At 38.0% G+C, this 18,542-nt stretch overlaps 1 protein-coding gene across 3 annotated transcripts in view; it reads left to right on the top strand.

The window, feature by feature from the left end:
- The window catches only part of CNTNAP2 (contactin associated protein 2), a 1,946,064-nt gene that overhangs the window by 784,103 nt on the left and 1,143,419 nt on the right, over positions 1-18,542 (top strand). The window contains exons 1-2 of one of the 3 annotated variants that reach the window (XM_046020923.1): positions 5,176-5,191; positions 8,820-8,907. The exons of 1 other annotated variant lie outside the window; for it this stretch is intronic. The gene's annotated coding sequence lies outside the window, so the exon portion shown is untranslated. Of the gene's footprint in view, positions 1-5,139; positions 5,192-8,819; positions 8,908-18,542 lie in introns of those variants that run through there. One more of the 3 variants, XM_046020925.1, reaches the window with a different exon arrangement.

The following is an 18,542-nucleotide window of genomic DNA, read 5'->3' as shown; positions in this document are numbered from 1 at the left end:
TTTCTCCCTGTGAACATTTGCTTAGAACATTTGCTTAGACATTTGTGAACATTTGCTTAGAAACTTTACATCATTTTGAGGCAAAAAATAAATCCAGTCTAAGATGCAGATTTGGGGGCACCTGGGTGGCTCAGTGGGTTAAGTGTCTGCCTTTGGCTCAAATCATGATCCCAGGGTCCTAGGATAAAACCCCACATCAGGCTCCCTGTCAACTCACTGGTGAGTCTGTTTCTCCCCCTTCCTCTGCACCCCCCAACTCAAAATAAATAGATAAAAATCTTAAAATAAGATGTAGATTTTGATACTTCAGTGGAGACAGGCACATAGCTTATACTCTTTTTTAAATTTAAACTTATTTTAAGATATTTATAGATGTGTGAGAAATAATAAATGGAGAGATTCCATGATCCCTCATTATCCAGCTTCTGCCAATGGTGACATTTTACAAAGCTACAGCACAGCATTAGGACTAGATTATTGACATTGGTACAGTAAGGATACAAAATAGTTCCATCAGAATGAGGATCCTTATCGTTGTCCTCGTATAGTCACATCTACTTCCCTTCCAGCCAGATTTCTTCATCCCAGCAACCGCTCACCTCTCATATTCATAAGCCGGAGGGAGCATATGCTCCTCGTGGAGTCTGTTCTGCTTGGAGCTGCCGCTCTTCTCTGTGACTGCTAGTCACCTGCCAAGACTTCTCTGCTTCTGCCCCCTGTGGCTGTCATTCACCATTCACCCCCAGGTACCCTCTGAATTCCTTTGTCACCACTAGAGATGTAATTGGGTCTTCCAGGGACCAAAGCTGTTTGGGTTTCACAGTAAAATGGCAAAAAAAGCTTATTGCTCCCATTAAACTGCCTTTTTTTTTTCTTTTTCTTCTTTCCATACTTGGCCTTCTAATTTGCATAGATAGTTCCTTGAGGCTCAGCTGGAGATAAGGTAATGTTGTAGCTCCTCTCTTTATTCCCTTTAATTTCCTGTCCTGATCTAGTTTAAAGTCAGTTGGGAACACTTCATCTGGAACTTAGTGCCATGTTTAGATACAGTCTCAACTGTTTTCTTTAGAGTTTCTTATTAACACTTCGCATCCAGTATCAAACCCAATGAGAGGCACAGAGTAGCCCATCAATGGCAAGAAATAAACTAACATACGCTATAGTGAGGACTAAATTCAGAAATGAAAGCAAAACTAGATTTCTTAACTCTGGTTTACTGATTTGTTAAGTTTGCAATGGAAGAGAAAACTACCTTTGTATGACAGAAGCGTTATATACCAGAGTTGGTAGAGGTTACACAAATCTGTACAAGTGGTAGAATTTGTATCTTCCTCTCATCCCCTCCCAAACACCAAAACAGCACACACATGTAGTTAAGTCAGAATCAAGGCTGTGGTTAATAATACTGTGCCGGTGTCAGTGGTTTGGTTTTGACAGTTGTAGTATGGCTGTGTAAGCGCTTGTCATTGGAGAAGAAAGGGAGAGGGTACATACGAACCCTATACTATTTTCACAACCACATGTGAGTCTAAAATTATTTCAGAATTAAAATAAAAAGGCAAAAAATGACAAACTTTTAGACTACCATGTGATTTAAAGTTCCTTTCTTTCTCATTCTGCTTGTGTATAAATGTACGTATTTCCAACAGATAAATGTATTTGCTTATTTGACATCATCAGTTTCTATGGCTAGAAAGACTATTCATAGTGAATAGTATTCATAGTGCTTGGGTATTCTGGATGGATATAAAATTGAAGATAGGATCCCAAGCTGTACATGAAAGCGTTACAATGCGTAAGTGTTTATGTGAAACATGAATAGATAATTTCTGTATAGAAGGAAATGACAGTAGAACCTACTGTCAAAACTGTATCAATACAATGACTGGAGCCCAAAGTCTGATTTTATGTTGGCTTATCAACGTAACAGAATATTCCTGAACGTAAATCACATTATGAATATCATATGCTTCCTCCATTGGTATAATCATTTGATAAGGTTTATAAAATGTTTTAGATTTTTGTTTATATAACATGTAAATCAACAGGTATTTTCTTCATATAATAATGGTTAAATTTGGGAATTGATATGTAGCTTCTTTATTATTTTTTGAAGATTATTTATTTGAGAGAGAGAGGGTGCATGTGTGCGCAAGCTGAGCAGGGAAAGGGGCAGAGGGAGAGGGAGAAGCAGGCTCCCCTCTGAGCAAGGAGCCCAGAACAGGGCTCCATCTCAGGGCCCAGGATCATGACCTGAGCTGAAGGCAGACACTAGCCGACTGAGCCACCCAGGCGCCCTGTGGAAATGAACATGCGCTTTAAAATAATATTTGCTTTATTTTTATGTCTGCTTGCCATTAGAGGTTTAATTTTACCTCATTTTTATTTCTTTCTGGGATGCTGCCGTGCTGAACAGTCTTTCCTTTAGATGGTAACATAGGGTATTTCCCAACAACAAGTTTATAAGTAGACCTGAAAAGCACCATTTTATTCTTAAAGAACCTTATAGCTAGTAAGGCTCATTTTATTTGTTTGTTTTGACACTTAGTCAAGAGGGCAGATTCAAAATAAACTCTCCTTTTATTATTATTATTATTATTTTTAATTTCCCAGAATCTCTGGTGGCATATAATTGGCTACCAACACCCGTTGCTTATTAGCTTTGTCTCAGTAATTTAAAAAAAAAATCCATTAGAATTAGTGCAAAACTGCATCCATCATACGTGAATGTGCTGGGGGAGGCGGGAGAAAACAAAGCTTGCTCTGGATCACATTTTGCTGTTGTGCATCTTTAAACCACAGGGTTGGTTTATCTTCAGTGTGCCCTGTTTTCTTGTCTTTTTTTTTTTTTTTTAAGATTTTATTTATTTATTTGACAGAGAGAGATCACAAGTAGACAGAGAGGCAGGCAGAGAGAGAGAGAGGGAAGCAGGTTCCCCGCCGAGCAGAGAGCCCGATGTGGGACTCGATCCCAGGACCCTGAGATCATGACCTGAGCCGAAGGCAGTGGCTTAACCCACTGAGCCACCCAGGCACCCCAGTGTGCCCTGTTTTCTACACCCCCCACCATCCCCTTAGGTGAGGAGAATATGTTCAGAAGTTGAAGTGGTGGTCATCTCTTTGAAGTTTTAAATTATTCAATTCAGAAAGCCAATAAAATTTTCGTATGCACAGGAGAATATAGTGAATCTCTAGAAATTGTCATCACAGTGCACAAGAAATGGAGCATCTTTCATTACACAAGAAAGCATTAACGGTGGAAACTGCAGTATAGATTTTCTCTAAATCAGGAGCTATAACCGGATATTTGTCTTGGGCTCTAACTAAAAAGGACCCCATGGTTGTATACGCATGACACCAATATAACAAACATATTTGCTCAGCTAAGTCAATTCTGTTAATTTGTTGAAGTGAATCTGTTAAGTGATTCATTTAGCATCCTATAAACAAAACAAAGGGTGATAATTGTACAAATTATTCTTTTAAGTTTATTGAGCTAGCAGTGTGTGAACAAAGGCAACCTGTGTCTATACTTTGGGTTAAGTAATTAGGTTCTCACAGGATGAGATTTTAATTTAGAAAGATCCCTCTTCAGATAGTATATAAAGTGAATTGAAGAAGGAGACTGGAATTAAGGAGAATATTCAGAGGGTTGTCAGGGGAGGACGAAGGTGTGAGAAAGTACAGTGGCCACAGGAGTGGAAAAACCATAACTGGAGAGACAGGACCAGCAGGACTAGTGGATGTGAGTAAGGAAGAGGAAAAGTTACAGATGGGACAGAAGATTCTGGGCTGGGGGATTAGGAGGATGGCAGTGTCAGCAAACAGTGTGAAGAAAAAGAAATGGAACAAGTTTTGGTGGTGATAAGGCAAAAACTCTTTCAATTAGGAACATTTTCCAGCTATTCAAATATAGATATCAGATAGACAGTTGGTATTCTTACCTAGATTTCAAAATCCAATTTAGGACTGGTGGTATGGGTATGGAAATCCGTCTCTAATGTTTGGATTAGAATGAGACCTTCCAGAAAGGGAGACTTGCGAGGAAGAAGTCAGAGACATAGGAGAATAGGAGTGATTCCTGTCCCAGAATCAAAATGAAGTCAAGTCTTGAAGAGAAAAGGACACTACAAGGATACCAAGGGCTCCAAAGCAGTTCCAAGGGTCAGAACTGAGAAAGCGACCTTGGATTTGATTGTATTAGCACAGGGAACTGTGGATATCTAGGAGAATAAAGAAAGAATGGGTAATGAGACTTAAATCGTTTGTTAGGCTAGTTATCAAGTTGTATCTTCAAGAAGTTTGGGTGTAAATAGAGAAGGATATGGTATTATAGAAGTGAGTAGGATGAAATGTTTGTTTTTTCATGATTTATTTTCCCTTTTAAATCAGGACATGTGATTTGTTTCCTTCAGGCTGAGGCAGAGATAATTTTTAGGAAAGAATTAGAACACAAGGACACTATAGAAGCATGGCTAGTGAAAACTAGGGAGGATGGAGAAAAAAGAAAATAGTCCAAGTAAGACTTGCCCATGGGTGGATTACAGCCAGAAGTCAGTCAAGCAGGGGACTGTGGAAGTTCCATGCTTCGTTTGTCCATGTGCCATTGATGCATAGGGGGATATTTCTGGATTGGGGTGGATATGAGTAAAGCTACCATAAAAACTAACATTCAGACTTGCATGTGAAGATAGATTTTAATTTTTTTGAGTAGTGGGATTGCTGGGTATGTTTAAGGAGTGACCAGACTGTTTTCCTAATTGGCTATACCGTTTTACATTTCTACCAGCAGTGGATTGGAGTTCCCCTGCACAGCATGGTCATTAGCACTTGGTGTTTTCAGAGCTTTGTTTTGTCCTGCTTTTATTTATGAGTTTCAGATTCCCATCAGTTCCCTTTGCCCCATGAAGTGTGAAGGGATGATGCAGGCTGGCCTGTGTGGCTGCCGCACATGCAGATTGGGAACACATCTAAGGAAATCCAAGCCTCAGACACCTCATTCCCTTAGGAGTTGCAAGCAAGCCCAGCTGAACTTTGTCCCAAAGATATTAATCTTATCATACTGGACTGTAAGTAAACACCGGCCTCTTCTCCAGAAGGAACAACAGATCTACTTCCCCAGCTGCTTGCTCTACAACTACCTTAAAAAATAGTCCAGCACAGAAGCGTAGCTCTTGAGAGGTGCAGAAACGTGAGTAATCCGTGGGAAACTTTCTCCCAGCAGTGGGACGATATTGGAATTGTTAGTTTAACTTTTAAAAACGTTTTATATTGCTTCTTAGGTCATTTTTATTATGTTCTATATTTGTGGCATCGAGACCATTTCACTTTAATTTTAATAGCATACAGCTTGTTCATTTGTTTTTTCATTGCATTGTGGTTTTATTTTTTATTTTTTTAAAGATGTTATTTATTCATTTGAGAGAGGGAGAGACAGAGAGAGCACAAGCAGGGGAAGAGTAGAGGCAGAGGGAGAAGCAGACTCTCCGCTGAGCTGGGAGCCTGACGTAGGGTTGGATCCCAGGACCTAGAGATCATGACCTGAGCCAAAGGCAGACACTTAATCATTTGAGCCATCCCGCCGCCGCTGGTTTTATTTTTAATCTGTCTGCAGTTATGATCTCTTTCCTTTTCTAATATTGATAATTTTTTCTTGTTTTGGGAGATAACTGTTACCAGATTTTCTAATTTTACTTATTTTATAGAGAATCCTTTGGCCCTCAAATCTGTTTTTATTCCCACTCTTAAAATTTTCTTCTATATTCTTTGAACTTATTTTGGTCTTTTCCCTAACTTCTGTAAGTTGTATGCTTATGTCATTAGTTTTCACTCTTGTCCTTTCTACTGTAGATCATCTTCAGATTTTCCCTCCAAATAATGCTTTTAGCTTCATGCCACAGGTTTTGATACCTAGTACATTTTTATAACTAATTTGTTCTCAGTAGTTTTCAACTACCATTATTTCCTTTTCTGACCACAGTGGTCTTTGTTCCGTGTGTAGCTCTGTTGTTCGAGGTCATCGAAGTATACACATCCAGGTGCTAGCAGAATGAAGAATAGCATTGTATTTGTTTCAGAACTTATCTTTTTGTTTTGATTACTACTCAGTATAACTTAATTGCCCTGTTTTCTGAGAATGCAGTCTGTTGGATACCAATTTCTAGACATCTACCATGATTTGCCTCAAGGCCTAAAATATATTTTTTCCACATAGTTGTCAGTCCATCCTTTGAAAAGCATATGCAGCGTTTTCAAAGTTCATAGCCTCAAGTTCCTGGATTATTTTGTCTGAATTTCTCTATCTTTAGTAATTTGTCTGAAAGTATCTGTAAGTAAACGATAGGCACTTAAATCTTTTATTATCTTGGTAGTCTAATTAATAGATTCTTATTAAATTTATTAGTAGGAATGGCTATTCAAAGGAATATTTTCTATATGTGCTTATTTAAAATAGAAATATAGAACATATTCCCTTTTACTCACCACCTATTAACGTGGTGAAAGACAAAACATTTTTAGAGTAGGAGAGCATGATGTGTGGGCTCTTCAGAGAAAATGCAGAACTGAGTTAAACCATTCAGAACCCCCCCCCCCCAAAATGCAAACCAAACCTAGTATTGATGAATCATTTCTTAGATACCTATAACAGAGTAGACACACTCATGATCTTAAAGATTGTTTGGCCAAGTTGAGAAAAGCCTTGATTGACATCAGTTGTGGTCAGCCTATCTGCGTATGTCAGTGTGATTTCTATAAAGCACATATTTTCATTTTGCCTTTTATAAGCATGTTACTTTTAATTGCTGAGAGTGGATAGGCTTCTCTGAAAAGACCTGTTATCCCAATGAATAGGTATTTAAGCTGTGGATCTGTCTAAAATTCTGTTTTTAACTTTTTTGTTGTTGTTGTTGTTTATTCCTTATCTAAAATAAAATTAATTTATCAGGTGGTTGCTGTAGTCAGATCAGATAATACTATCTGATTAACCACTTTAGGCTTCTTTGATTAAAAATTTTCTTTAAATTATAGACATTTTCATTAAATATGGCCATTACCTATAGAATATGACATTCAAAAAAGAAAATAAAGGCACATAGGAGACAGAGTAAATAATTTTGGGCAGTTTATGTGATCAGTGGCACCCTACACTAAGTATCTCATTAATCTTCTTTTTTGGGTTACTGCTAAATAAAAATATGTTCACATCAAAGTACTCTTAAATTGATTATTCTCATAAGAAGACACAAAAAGTAATAGTCTGAGTTATCTTGCAAGTTTTATATCTGCATGATTTTACTTTAATTTTCTGTATCTCTATTAGTGCAAGAGGATGATTTTCATGTGCTGAGAAAAAAGAACAGTTGGGTTATTAGTGATTAGCATAATTTAAAGTGTGCATTTTTAAATTGCATATCTAGGTTAGCAAAAAACCCCATTTCTCTAGCATAATATTATAGTGGAGTCCTTTAAATTAGGATATGGCTTTGCTTGAATGAATAAGTAGCTTTAAGTGTATTGGGTGATCATAGCAAGATAGTTTTAAATAGCACATTCCAGTAAAGAAATTGGATTTTATTTATTACAAAAGAGGAATTTCCTGAAATTTCTGGCTTGGAGGCTTTGACATGATCAAGAACATATTTTGTACCGTATAGGAATAAGACTGAAAGCAGGAGGGCAAGTTAGGAAACTCCTGTATCTGAGGGGTGAAATAATTAAGAGGGCCTAACTCTTCAGATGGACCTAAAAATAAAAAGGAAATGAAAATTGGTAAGAAACTGTAATGAGGATCCGATGAAGAAAAGCACAGGGTTAAAGTAAAGTTAGTAGAGCCAAGATTTTAGGAAAAGTAGGATATTGGAAAATTAGGAGAATTCTAGGGGCACCTGGGTGGCTCAGTGGGTTAAAGCCTCTGCCTTCGGCTCAGGCCATGATTCCAGGGTCCTGGGATCGAGCCCCGCAACAGGCTCTCTGCTCCGCAGGGAGCCTGCTTCCTCCTCTCTCTGCCTACTTGTGGTCTCTGTCTGTCAAATAAATAAATAGAATCTTAAAAAAAAATAAGAGAATTCTAGACTGATGTCAGGAAGAAAGACCTTCTTCTGATGTGTGGTCCTTCTAGCTGGACTTAGAATGAGATTGATATGAGGCAGATTAACAGGAGAAAATTGAATTTAATAGGTATACCTATAGGGAATCCAGACTTGGAATTCCAGACACAGTGAGGCAACCTGAAGCTTACGAACTAAGGACGAGGGTTAGAGTCTGAGCATAGAAAGGGGAATGTCTGTTAATAGCTTTCCTCCTAGTATAGGCTCCTTTCCAACGTAATTGCAGGCAGTTGGCACAGAGGTGGAGAGCTTTTCCTACATCTGCTGGGTTTTGATTACTTTGAACTCAAAATAATCTTCATGCCAAAGTGACCCATGTTGGGGCAGCCTGTCCTTGGCCTGTGTAGTTCCCTCCTCTGAAACTTCCCTCAAGTGTTTCACGTTATTAGTTGAGCTGATGAATTTTTCTGTCTCATTGAGCCAGTCTTAGTTCTGACAATAGGTCAGTTCAGTTAAACTTCTTTTAGGAGGTGATAATGCAGATGTGTTTTCAAAGTTAGGCCTATGTTTCAAGAAATCAGCTATTAAACACGAGGTGTTTCTATGGAAACGAACAAAAACAATCGCTAACGATTAGATCAAAATATAAATCAGTTTCTGAGTTCTGAGGATAGCCAGCGGAGATTTTTAGAGATCATGCTTGAAGCATATTTCGGTAGAGGGAGAACAGGCAGTGGGAGTCTGACAGATTTTTTTTTTCCTGGTTTGTAGTTCAGATGTCACTGGAGATCTTTGAATGGCCCACTGAGCAACAGGCACGAAAATTGTCTATAGAGGAGCTGTTGTGATTTCTCTTAAGGTAACATCAAGTTGTTCACATTTAGCTTCAGGGCTTTAGGAAAAAGGGCAGTTTCAGTTCTCAAATGCATCCCAAGGTGGAAGAAAAAACAAAACAAAACAAAACAAAAAAACCCAGACGGTAGTTTGGAGAGTTGCAGTCATATACTAGAATAAATTAAGATCTAATCTAGTTTATAATAAACAGTATTAGAATCTAATATTTACTCAAGTATGTTATTAAAACTTTTTCTTTTCTGTAATCATCCCTATTTTTTAAAATTTTATTTTATTATTATTATTTTTTACAAACATATAATGTATTTTTATCCCCAGGGGTACAGGTCTGTGAATCGCCAGGTTTACACACTTCAGCACTCACCATAGCACATACCCTCCCCAATGTCCACAACCCCCCTCCCCCTCTCCCAAACCCCCCTCCCCCCAGCAACCCTCAGTTTGTTTTGTGAGATTAAGAGTCACTTATGGTTTGTCTCCCTCCCAATCCCATCTTGTTTCATTTATTCTTCTCCTATCCCCCTAACCCCCCACGTTGCATCTCCACGTCCTCATATCAGGGAGATCATATGATAGTTGTCTTTCTCCGATTGACTTATTTCACTAAGCATGATACCCTCTAGTTTCATCCACGTCGTCACAAATGGCAAGATTTCATTTCTTTTGATGGCTACATAGTATTCCATTGTGTATATATACCACATCTTCTTTATCCATTCATCTGTTGATGGACATCTAGGTTCTTTCCATAGTATGGCTATTGTAGACATTGCTGCCATAAACATCCCTATTTTTAAGATAGCCAAATTATCGTTTATTGCAAAATAAGTTTAGTTCTAACAACCTGGCCTAATTATTTATATAAGCAGAACAAGAACAGTGATTGACTGTACATGTTCTTTTCATTGTGCTCTGCTGGGACATTTTATAAGGAATTTCCAGATTTGCCTATAGTACTTACAGACTTGGATGAATTCCTCTCTTCCTAGAATATCCTGAGGTTCTTGCACCTGCCAGGAAGTGACCTTCTTTACTCACCTGTTAAGGCTACTGGAAATGATAAGCAAGGCATCAGGCCAGCATCTCCCAGGGTTTCTATTGGCTGCATATGGTCGACCTTAGTTTTTTAAAGCTAGTTAGTCATTTCTATGTCTGCGCGTATCTCAAAAAGAACATTCCAATCAAAGCCTTGCTAACATTACCAGTGTTTTCAATTGTATTCCTGTTACAAGGAGAATAGACTGTTACTGAACTTAGGCAAATAAATATATGGTCATAAAATACAAGAATAATCACTGATTTTTTTTTTTTTTTAATTCTGGAGGTTTCAGGTAAGAAAAGATACATGTTTCAGTCCTGTTTCTGATGGTATAATTTATCAAACTGCTATAGGTCGGTTTACTCAAGAAACCTGAAAAACAAAAAACAGTTTTAAAAAGTCAGCTATGGGGCGCCTGTGTGGCTCACTCGGTTAGGTGTCTGCCTTCGGCTAGGGTCATGATCTCAGGGTCCTGGGATCAAGTCCCATGTGGCTCCCTGCTCCACAGGGAGTCTGTTTCTCCTTCTCCCTCTGACCCTCCTCCCTACTTGTGTGCTCTCTTTCCGTCTCAAATAAAGAAGTCTTAAAAAAATAAAAAGTTGGCTATATTTTAAATAAAAAGCCCTAAAAATTATAATTATCTTCCTCAGGTCATTCAGTCCCATGTTATTAATTTTTGTTTTGCTCGATACACCTTTTTCACTAGTTGTGGAAATTCTTACCTAATTTGATTTTATCATCTTAAGGTTATGAGAATCCTATACTGAAACGTTCTTTCGGTGAGTCTCATTGATGAAGTACCGCTGCAGTGGCATCAGCATAAAACAGTAGCTGTAGACAAGATGTAGATATGCTCTAGTTAAAGGTTGGATTAAGGTTCATCATGATGCACTTAGCAAGGAAATCTGGTCAATTTCTGTGACCTGCCACACCTCACATTAATAGCATACCAGGATATCAGATTTCTAGCTGATTTTACAGAATTTTAGAACACTTAGTTTAGTTATTATCTACGCAAACACACTCTAACAAGGTTTAGAGTCATTTATTTGATGCTTCCCATTTCATTTAACATACCAGATAAGTCTCACAAAATTGTGGAAATGTTCCAGGAGCTCTCTGGAACATCTCAGGTAGAATGTAGTCAAAAGATTTCATTTTAGAATTTATTTTGGGAAGTAGGTAAAAAAATATCAAAAGGTTAGAACATTTGATGAAGTAGGATCACCGATCATGCTAAAAATATTTAATTGTCTGTTTGAAGTGACAAAATATTTCAAAGGCAAATACAGAAAGTTATACAGCTGCGAATAAAATTTAGCTTTAAAAAAAAGTTGAGTCAGTTTTTTGTTTTGTTTTGTTGTTTTAAAGTAACCAAAGAAACCTGATAAACATAGGAAATTATCTTCACAAAATAGAATCCTTGCTTTCTAGTCAGATAACTTTAAAGATAAAAGCATTTACAGTTTCTTATTGTAATAACTTATTAAGAGCAAACCAATAGTTCAAGAAAACTTTGTTCTTTTAACAAGGAGAAAACAAAAGTTTTAATTTTGCACAGTATATTCTTGATAGTGAAACTCATTAATTTGAATTTATTCTAATCTTAACCAGTACTGACAACAGAAAATATTCCATTCTAAAGATTTCTTCTCTATAAACCTTATTCAACTTTCCTGTTTACGTTCAGAGTTTGTCCTAAGTTTTCCTTTGGCTCAGTTCATTATCCCGGGGTCCTGGAATTGAGCCCCATATAGGGCTCCTTACTCAGTAGGGAGCCTGCTTCTCCCTTTCTCTCTGCCTGCTGCACCCCCTGCTTTTGCTGTCTCTCTTTCTGTCAGATAAATAAGTAAAATGTTAAAAAGATAATAAATCACAAACCATGTTTATAGATCCATACTTCAGTTTCTCTGCCATAAGATAAGAGTAGATAAACAGTGTTTCGTCCTTAATGTTTTCTTTTTTTAACTTATTTGGAAATTATATATATATTTTTTAAGATTTTATTTATTTATTTGACAGAAATCACAAGTAGGCAGAGAGGCAGACAGAGAGAGAGAGAGAGAGAGGAGTAAACAGGCTCCCTGCTGAGCAGAGAGCCCGATGTGGGGCTTGATCCCAGGACCCTGAGATCATGACCTGAGCTGAAGGCAGAGGCTTAACCCACTGAGCCACCCAGATGCCCCTTGAAAATGATATTTAACAAATTTATTTCATCATCTAACTCGACAAAACTCCAAAACTTCAGATTACCAAACATTTTGCAAGCCACCCAGAAATTTCTTTATAAATCCTTTAATCTTATTTATAACCATTTAATTTGCTTTTGACAATCATGTCTAAATGACCCACAAAACTTAATTAATCATTAGACAAAGTCAACCATTCTAATTTTTAATTTTTTTTAAACAAACTTAAAACAGAGACAACCTATTGGACTTTCATTAAACACGGATAAAATTAAAAAGTTTTACATTAATGCATAACTGTAAAGACGCTTAATTTTAATTAAACCAGCAACCTTAAGGTAGCTTTAGTAATAAATATTTTCCCAGATCATAGGAGCTTGATTAAACATTTGGGTTAGTTTCTATCTTTCAGAGTTTTGGAATGCCTAGTTATTATAAGCTCTTGCTCTAAACCAACTTGAGTGCTTTTAGAAATCAATTTTAGCAATACTATCTGGAGATAGAAAAATATCTCACGTTTATAACATGTATGGACACACATACACAGACAAGATGCAAACAGTCTTCTAGTTTCGTTCTGCCTGTGGAAATGACATTACAGGCCCAGTTCCCAAATACTTCCCGTGTGTGTGTGTGTAAAAACTTCTCCCTAAAGTTCTCCCCAATTTTATTTGTGTGTGTGTGTGTGTGTGTGTGTGTGTGTGTGTGTGTAAAAACTTCTCCCTAAAGTTCTCCCCAATTTTATTTCAAGTAACTGCTCTTAGGTCCTAAGGAAGGTGAGGTAAAAATTTACATGAGAAAGGCAGAGAGAAGGCATCTCTGTTTTCTTCATGATGAAGATTTGGTGCATATCTGTTATGGAAAGGTCCTAGAGTCTGGGCACAGAAGTCATTCTGGCAGTTTGTACTTTAAAAAAAAAGTCTTTTCCCCTTTTATTTCTTCAGTTTCAGGCAGTTGTGGGTTGTGTTTACATTTTAAAGACATAAGATTTATCATTTCAAGGTACAGAAAAATATGCCAAAAAAAGGTTTTCCCCCAGAGTTTCAGGATAACTGCGATCTAAAATTTACCTTCCTTTCTCCTAAGTGTACACTACAGTTTTGTTCCAATAGCTTGATTTTTTCCAATATGCTGAAACACTGTAAAAGGAATTGGCAGTGTTTGAGAATTGGTAAAGGTAGGTAGGCTTTGACTGGTTTTAGGGTTGCATTTCTGGTTTTGTAGAGATCTGTAAAACAGAGTTGTTTTTAATTTTCCAAAGAACAAGATTACAGCCTGAGTATCAGGTGATTGGCCTGCCTTTTTAACTAAATATGCTTCTTTATATTAGGGAAATTTTAGACTAAAATTGGAATTAAAATATTTTTATCTTTGTAAAACCTGTATAAAGCATTTTAACAAAAACCTTTTGGGTACATAATTCAGCCTTGGTTTCTGATGTGGTAGTGTTGGGATTTGGAGCCAATGACTAAGAAATCTTGAGATGGCTTTGGTGCAATAAAGTGTTTTATTATAGCACGTGGAGAGGTTTCCTGGGCAGAAAGGGCTGCCTTGCATTGTGAGGTAGGACTGATGATATGCTACAGAGTTGAGGGAGGTAAAGTTGAAAAGTTTTCTGAAAGGGCTTTCATATGCTAAAGAAGACTCAGAAGATCCTCAAGGCCTAGTTATTGCCAGTTTAGGGTTGTTTTTCCCCTCTAGCAGAGCATTAACATGAAGACAGTTGGGAGCTTCCTGGAGGAAGGTTATGTCCTGCCTGCCTTAAGTATTTGTCAATAAGCTGCAGGTTATAAGGAAACTTAATTTTATCTACATTTCTTTCTGCCTTTGTTCCCCACATCAGCTTTTTTTTTTTTTCTTGAAAATATGAAAGTTTAATTTCTGGCAAAAGCGATAACTGACTTTGGTGGAAAGACTTAATATGAAACATGATGGTGCTGACCCAAGTGGCTATCTCCTGGAAGAAAATATAGTTGGGTCCCTATCTCAAGCATTAGCAAAAATGAATTCTAGGCAGAGCATTTACATGTAAAAAGGAAAACAATAAAAATAATAAAATTTAGGGGACATAAAACATGACCTAGGGACTTAGGAAAGCCTTTTAACAGAAGTAGGAAATTGAGTTGGTAAGAGAAAAGAAAGACATATTTTAACCCAAAAAAGTAAATGTTTTTTTAAAGGGCAAGGAGCACTGATCTGTTTTTTTGTTTTTGTTTTTTTTTTTAAGATTTTATTTATTTGTTTGATGAGGAGGTGGTACTAGCAGGGGGAGTGGCAGGCAGAGGGAGAGGGAGAAGCAGGCTCCCTGGTCAGCAGGGAGCGGGATCCCAGGACCTTGAGATTACTTCCCCAGCAGAAGGCAGGCCCCACATCAGCTTCTATCAGTCCTTGAATATTGGCCCTTCATGGATCATTTGTAGGAGGGTCAGGGAGAAATTTTTGGTTCTGTTTCTTGTGAAGGGGTTTTGAGCATAGTCATTAGTCTTTTTAATCTCTAAAATTGGTAGGATCTTTTCAAAGTGGAGGTAAAAGGTCTTTATAATTTAAGAGATTTTGCTTGCATCCAGGAGACACAAATTCTTTTGCAGTTGCGGGGGGGGGGGGGGGGGGTCTAGGATAACACCTGCAAAGACTGTCACATAAGAATGCCTGAAGCTGGTATTCTCAACCCCTGGAAGGTAGGAGAAAAGCAAATCTTTAGCGCTTCTCAGGTGCTTTAGTTAAGTTTATTCCTTGCTTTCAACATTTATAGGAGCAACCTGTACACTTTGAACCTAGAGGTTAGGCCTGAGTGCTTCAGGTAAATCTCATAGGGAAACCTAAGTTAAAACAGGCAAACGAGGCCAGATTTTAAAGGAAATTTACATTAGATATGGGCATTTATTTCGATTTAAGTCTAATTTCTGTGATTTTATTTTGTCAATGGGGTCCCTAAGACAGCTATTATACTAATAAGACAATTAGAGCTCTTTGTGAAGTTTATTTTTCTTTCAAACTTAGCTATTTAAAGGATCAGTCATTTATCTGGCCATGGATGAAGTAGGTCTAATAGCGACTCAAAACCAGTAAGCCTGAATGGCTTAACCAAAAATGCAAGATACATCCAAAGACAGCATAGGTTGGGATGCCTGTCTGCCCTCAGCTCAGGTCATCATCTCAGGGTCCTGGGATGGAGTCCGGCATCCCATTGGGCTCCTTGCTCAGCGGGGAACCTGCTTCTCCCTCTGCCTGCTGCTCCCCTGCTCATGCTCCTTCTCCCTCCCTCTCTCTGACAATAAAAAAAACAGACAAAAAAGAGGGCATAGGTGGTACAGCCCCATGATCCAGACGTTTCCTCCCCAAATTAGGCTAAGCAAAGACCTTTGCTGCACAGGCAGTAAGCACAGTGTGGTTAAAAATGGTGTCTGGTCTCCCACAGATGATGAGATGTCTCCAGTCAGCAGGAGGCGATAGTCTGCGACACTGGCTGGTGATCCTGCAATGGGACTTTCCAGCACTAACAAGCAACAGATGTTAAGATGGCAAAGATTCTTACAGAGTAGGAAATGTGGGGGTTCAAGATAGAATTCTTGAGATGTCTTCTGTGCAAAAAGGTGTTTTTATTAAAGCACAGGCACAGTGCCTGTGGGCAGAAGGAGCTGCACCAGGGCTCTGATAGGGGACTGACTACTTACTTCCATGCTGGGGGGAGTTAGGGAGATAGCCTGAATCTCTAAGGAATTTTGGAAGTAAGATTCCCAGGACCTTTGAGAGGGCTAGCTATTGTTGGGAAAAGGTCATTTATTACCATCTAATAAAACCTTGTTCATGAGACCCTGCAGATGTGTATCAGTGGGCCCTACACTTGAAGGATGATTCCTAGCATGTGTCCTAAGAGTGGGTTAGCATAAGAATGGCCATCCTGAAGGCCGGGAAGCCATTTTACTGAGCGTCCCTAACCAGCCAACACTGTGTACATGACTTGAGATAAGAGGAACTAGTTAAAACCTGAAAAAAATCATATTCCACCAGGGCGGTTAGGCGGTGGCGCCACAGGGACCAGAAGTTAATGAAAAACAAATAGTTAACTTGCAGAGACCACAATCCTGCAAGACAGGAGTCTCCCTTGGTTTACAAATGTCCTAGTGATTTACAACAAAGAAGCTATCTTCTCAATAGCCCAATTTCCAGAGATAAATGGCTCCGTTCCTCAAGGCCTAAGGTCACCCTCCCCACCATAAAACTGAAGGAGGCTGAGACAGAAGAAAATGTAAATAAAGTTAAATTTCTTCTAAACCTAAATCTCACTTAACCGCCAGGGTGGCAAAAAGTTAAACAAAATTAAACTGTCAAAGTGTGGCGCAAGATATGTATGTAGCTATGAAAAAGTGCCTTGAAAATGCTATATAAACCCTTGGCTTTGAGTGCTTGGGGTCCTTGTTGAAACCCGCTGCGCCGGGCAGATACTTGAACCCCAGCTAGCTGGAAATAAACCTCGCTGTGTGACTTGCATTGTCAAGAGTATTCTCTAATTGGGGGGTGGTCGACTCCGTACCCTAACAGTGTCTTGGGAGTCGGGTGTGTGTGTGTAGAGTTAAAGGACGTTTACAGAGGAATTTTTATATGTTAAAGAAGACTTAGAGGATCCTGGGGGGTCAGGATAATGTTAAGCTAAGATTGCCTTTTGGCCTTAGCAAAGTGTCATCATCAAGACAGGTGAGGTCCCAGAGGAAGGTCACTGCCTGTTTCAGGGATTTGTCAATAGGCTGTAGACAGTGAGGAAATTTAATTTTTTTTCTTTTGCCTTTGTTTCCTATGGTGATTTACTTTGCTAATATTGATATTCACCCTGAATAATACTTGATCTTATGTTTATGAAAGCATTTGGCTCCACATTTAGAAAGAGATATACTCTGGGTACTTCTAAGTATAGTCTCAAATTCATTGCCATTGAAATATCAAACACTTGAGAAAACAGGGTTTACAGAGGATAATCTGAAGGCAAAGCAATCCATTCATTCCTCTAGACACTCTGAACTATTTCTAGATTAAGCCAGTCAGCAGAGAGTGGAATACCTGCATTGAAAGTCTTGATTACCATTGTAAAATTTTGTTTACTGAATTGTGTTTTGGCATTTTTTTCCATGGAGCTACATTGAAGGAAACTAAGAAACCTCCTATGAGATTTGTTGTTATCTTCTTATACAGATGTCACTGAACACTTGGTTTATTGTGTAGCATGGTTCCTTTTACAAGAGGACTCATTTGAGAAATTTCTTTCTGGGCTCAGTACCAGGAGTCTTCTGCTTCTTTAAGCAGCTGGTTAGATTTTATTTTTACAGACAAGATGAACCTCACACCTAATTGTGTCTCCGTCTGTGTAGTATGCCAGGAATCTTAAAGCCAAAGTTTTAGCTACAACCCCACAGAAAAATATTGTGGTTTGTCGTTATCAAAGTAATGTATGGATAAGTATTTTTAATCAAATATTACAAAAAATTTTCATTTAAATAGCAAAAGTCCCCACCCCAGTATCTTCTCCGGTTCCGTTCTCCCTATAAACTCATGTAGCAGTTTGCTCACTTTTCTACTTCGAAATTACCTAGTGACTACTGACTTCTTGATAGATCAATTTGTAGTTAGCTAACATTTCCCCATACCTGGTCTGCTTTTAGAAATGAAATCAGATATTTTAAATTGTCTCCTTGTTAATTTTGTTCTTTCTAATACTAGTAAGTGGGTTTGCTGTTCTGTGGAGCTTTGGACAGGTCTCCTGACTCATTACATGAAGGACATGGATTTTATCCATTGTGTCCCTTTCCTACTGCATCTTTCAAATGTTTCCATCTCCAGACTTCTGTCAGTTATGCTCTCTTTGGATACTATTAAGCTTGGAAACACTGCCTTTGTTTTTCTTACTTTGTGTGTTTATTTCAAATATTGACAAATACAGATAACGGGTAGCACTTATCTAATTATTTTCATCCTTTTTTATGGCTTGACATGTAGGATAAAGAAAAAAATTTAGGGAAATTCGGAGAGAAAAATAAATCTAAATGCGAAAATAATGAATTTATGTTATAGAACATGTACAGTAGAGAGGAGAAAAGGGAATATACAGTAGAGATTTCTCTGATGCAATTGAAACTACATGTAGACATATTATAAACACTGAGAAAAAGTTTGACAATTTCTTAAAAATTTAAGCATGTATCTACTCTGTGAGTCAGAAATTCTCCCCGTATGCATTTTATACAGATGCTCACAGCAATTTCATTCATAATAGTAAAAAATTGGAGACTTCCTGGAGTCTCTTAACAGAAACATAGCTAAATAAACTATGGTAGGCTGAGAGCAATTGAGCACAAAGGGTACAACCTTAGAATGCTGTCATCATGTGATTTCCGTAGAAATAAAGGGAAGGAAATTGAA

Source organism: Meles meles, chromosome 10, assembly GCF_922984935.1.
Source record: "Meles meles chromosome 10, mMelMel3.1 paternal haplotype, whole genome shotgun sequence".
Taxonomy (NCBI): Eukaryota; Metazoa; Chordata; class Mammalia; order Carnivora; family Mustelidae; genus Meles; species Meles meles.
This window is presented reverse-complemented; position numbering and strand designations above follow the sequence as displayed.